We start from the raw sequence: 4,235 nt of genomic DNA, 5'->3' as shown, positions 1-4,235 counted from the left end.
TTCCATCCTCAACTGAGGGCTCACATTGGTGAATCCTCCTCCAGAACGCCTTTCAGGCTGCAGGTACTGGGGGGAGAAACATTTCTCCGGAACCATGGAACCAGGACCCCCCCAGACACACAAGCTGCTCCTCCACCACCCTGCAAAGCCAAGTTTTCCTTTTCCTACAGGCTGGAAAGAGCCAAGAGAAGCCCCAGGATGAGCCATGGCGAAAGCTGGCTCCACTCTGCAGCAGGAGGGCAAAGGTGCAACCCCCAGTTTCAGAGCTGACCCCACAGCCCAAGACCACCAGCACAGAAACGCCCGTTCAGCAGCACCAGCCCCCACCAACAGCCCAGACCTCAAGGCTGAGTTTTTAAATCAGGAGATTAAAAATTTAAACTAAGGCTCTGGCTCATTTTAACATGATTTCTTAACATTTAAAGGCCACCTTTGAGCGTTCCTCGGGAAGAGCAGCTGGGGACCAGCCAGGTTTGCTGGGGGCTGCATCCAAGTCTCTCACTTAATCACACGCTTCCGGGAGCTGAGGGTTTCGAGGCGCGCACTTTTTCCCCCCCCCCCCAGCAGCCAGGGCCTGGCTGGGGATGCCAAAGCCCCCCCAAACCCTCTCCCCTCAGCCAGAGCGTCTGCAGTAACCCCATCCCTGATTCCCACATCCAAAGCTCAGAGAAGTGGGGGTTTTGTTGGACAATCCAGACCAAAAGAGACTTGGGGGGGACACCAGATCAGTTTTTAGGAGATGTCACATGTGCTCTCACTCTCCCAGCACCCCTGACCTTGCCATCACCACCTGAAGCTCCCACAGATCTGTGGATGCCCTCAGCAGCTCTGGGCACTCTTCACACCCCATAATTTGGGCTTCCTGCCAGCAGAACCCCACGAAAGCATCAGAGCCCAAAGCCCACCTTACCAGTCCCCAACGGGTGGGACTCGTGGCTCATCCCTCATGGAAAGGGCTGGCTCCAGCATTTCCTTGCCCTGGCACAGGGTGGGCATCCCAGAGCAGCTGCACAGAAACCTCATCCCAACTCTGCTCTGCACTGAGGCAGGAGATTTAACCCACCTGCAGCTGAAACCCCGCCAGGCGTGCTCAGGGGGTACCTGGGGCCCCCAGCCTGCAGCTTCCCAACTCCCTCCTCTGCTGCCGAGGGAAGGGGGGACCCCTGTCCCTGACAGTGGGGCAGGATCCTGGCTGGGGGCTCCAGCCTTGCCTGCAGGTGATAAATAATGAGTGAAAATCGGGGAAATAGTAAATAATATATTTATAGACCTGCATAATGGATGACACCAAGCTCAGGCTGCGGCAAGAGATCCCTGCCTGGCAGGGGAGTGGGCACAAGTGAGGACACGGCGAGGGGGACACGTGGCTCTGGCCAGCTCCCCAAGCTTGTCCCCCCATAAAAATCAGCCTTTCCCTTCCCCACTTGTGTTCCCACAAAGCCCCAGGGGCCTTTTAGGGAGATGCAATTACCAGCTCCTCAATCAATCCCGTCAGCAGCAGCCAAACCTCAAAGTGAATTATCTCATAATTGGGTTGGGATCGGGCTGTGGGGGTACCCAGGCAGGAGGGGAGGGTCCCTGCCCAGCCCCCTCCCCACGCAGAGCCCACCCATCCTGCTGGATTCGCTGCTCCAGCCAGCTCAGCTCTGCTCCCCCAGGGGCTCCGGGTGTTCCTGGGGTCACCACACCCCGAGCATCACCCCCCTGTCACCCCAGGGAGCGCAGAGACGCTCAGGAAATGGATTCTGGCTGGCTCCCGCCGAGGAATTCTGCTTCCAAGGGGCCATGGATGGGATTTGCTGTCTCTTGTCACCCCTGAGAGCTGTTGACTCGTTAAGCATTGGCGAAGGACGAGGCTCTTGGTCTGAGCCCTGGCACTGCTCTCGCAGCACATTCCTTCGCACAACAAACATCCCTGTGGGATACAGGGGGAAAGACCCCACAGCTGGAGCAAATTCCCAGCACAACCCTGCAGGCAAGACTTGGGGGAACCACCCCTGGTGCCTCAGTTTCCCTGGATGAGGTCCAGCCCCGCTACACCATGGGTGAGATGGGGACAGGGATGGCACGGAGCCCTTCCCAACTGGTTGGTGCCACCGCCTTGCTGGGAGCAAGGCTGGGAAAGATCCATCTTGCTGCCCGCTGGATGAAACAGCTACATTTCAGATAATTCCAGATAGTAAATTTTTTGAGTCCCTATAAGCTAAAATCAATATTGGCACAACTGTGCGTCATTAAAAACTAAATGAACATGACAAAGCCAAACTGCTGCCTATTAAACAAATGAGTTTCTATCCACACAGGCACAGCAGGTTCTGAAATCCTTTATTCCAGGAGTAGCACTTTTATCCGAGGGGTGGGAACACGCGGGAGCACAGAGCCGTGTGTGCCTGCCCTTCCCAGGACGCGCTGTACCGGGAGCTCAGCCGTGCACTGGGCTGCCCTCGGCTTCCAGAGCTCGGGATCGGGATGGAGGAGCCCCACAGGGACCAGGATTTGGGGCAACAGGGAAAAGCCATCAGGAGGAGACCTCGAGGTGAGGGACACTGGGACAAACCAGGGTGCTCTGGGAAGGGCGGGATGGGAGCGGGATGGGAGAAGGTCGGGAGGGGGAGGGTCGTGTGGTGATGGTGCTGCAGGGGTGGGGTAGCAGTGCCGTGGTGACACAACGGCGACACCACGGCAATGAAATGGTGACGCAACGACAGTGTCACGACAAGGCCATGATGACACAACGGTGACACAATGGCAGTGCAGCGGTGACACAGAATGCAGCAGTGACACCATGGCAGTGCCATGGCAATGCGAGAGCTGCACCCCACGCCGGGCACTGCGTCACCCCCTCCCTGGAGCTGCGGCAGGAACCTGCACTGGACCTTCCCAGCCCAAATCTGGGAAGTCCTGGCAGTGCCCCCCGTCCTCTCCAGACTCTGGGAGGACCAGACTCTGCCTATCACCCTCATCTGCCACCATCACTCCGCGCTGTCACTGGGGACACTCTGCCAGCCGCCCACTGCCTGTCCCCGTGCTGTACTTCCCGTGTCCTGATTGTGTCCAAGCTCTCCGCGCACACCCGGAGGTATCCATGTGAGGAGGTGCTGGGAAGGGGGAAGGGGTCGGGGCTGCTCGGCTGCCGCCTCCCCCCAGCTCCCAGCACATCCAGCAGCCTGCAGGAAAGCCGGGAAGCGCCGGGAAAGGTCAGCGCGCTCAGCCATGGGAAGGAGAGCGCTGGAGGGCGGCTGAGCCGCTCCCACCCGTGCCAAAGGCTCCGGGGGTGCTGGGGAAGGGTTCCCCATCACCTTCCTCTGGGACAGACCCCCCCAGCGCGGACACGCGGGGGCCGCTGGAGCCCCGTGGGTTGAGCCGAGCTCCGTGCCCACCGATGGCTCCTGGTGACACTGGGGACCTCCTGCAGCCCCCCCGCCGTGCCCTCCCTGGGGACATCCCCCCATCCTTCCCGCTCCTTCCCCCACCAGAATCTTCTTTTCACTGCTTGTCCTCTATTTAACATTCCAGTTTCTTCTCCTTATTCCTCATCTTTTCCATTATGGTTCCCATTTCCTCTTTTTAAAGCTTTCTGACATGGAACTATTTTATTTTTGGGAGCTCAGGGGAGGCCTTGCTTGGCACAGGTTCCCTGGACATCCGCTGCTTAGGCCGGTTTGGGGGGCTGTGGGGAGGTGATCCATGCAGGTCCCTTCCAACTGGAAATATTCCACTCCTTTCTATCCAGAAGTGCTTCATTTCTTCAGCCTGCTTAGGATTTGGGGGAATCAAGGGGAAAACGGGGGCTTGGGGAATTCTGATTAGGATTTGGGCGAGCAGAGCCCCATGTCCCTGTGCCACTGTCTGGAGGATTCCAGAGCCTCGCTGGGTTTTGGGGGTGATGAATTGTGTGCACACCTGGAGTTTTGGCTTCCTGGAGCCACCAACTGCCCATGGCACACGAGCGCAGTGCCGGTGCCACTGGTGCAGGGTGATGGATTGTCCCGCTGGGGACAGCGTGGAGCATCCCAGCTCCTGCCTTGGTGGCACTGAGGGCTGTCACTTGGAGACCGTCAGAGGAGTGTGAAGTTCACCTCTGCGAGGAGAAAAAGCGACTGGGAATGGAAAACCGAGGCTGAGGAGGGATTTTCCCAAGGAAAACGTGAGGGATGCAGCCATGGCCTCCAGCCCCATCCTGCCTGATGCTCCAGCAGAGGGATGGATGGCAAGGTGCTGCATCCCTGATCTGG

General features: G+C 58.6%; 1 protein-coding gene across 1 annotated transcript in view; it reads right to left on the bottom strand.

Moving 5' to 3' along the window:
* Positions 1 to 4,235, bottom strand: part of SDK2 (sidekick cell adhesion molecule 2) — a 54,858-nt gene that overhangs the window by 49,467 nt on the left and 1,156 nt on the right. The window lies entirely within an intron of this gene.

Source organism: Corvus brachyrhynchos, unplaced genomic scaffold, assembly GCF_000691975.1.
Source record: "Corvus brachyrhynchos isolate BGI_N302 unplaced genomic scaffold, ASM69197v1 scaffold340, whole genome shotgun sequence".
Taxonomy (NCBI): domain Eukaryota; kingdom Metazoa; phylum Chordata; class Aves; order Passeriformes; family Corvidae; genus Corvus; species Corvus brachyrhynchos.
The sequence above is the reverse complement of the archived record's forward strand: the minus strand, read 5'-3'. Positions and strand labels throughout refer to the sequence as shown.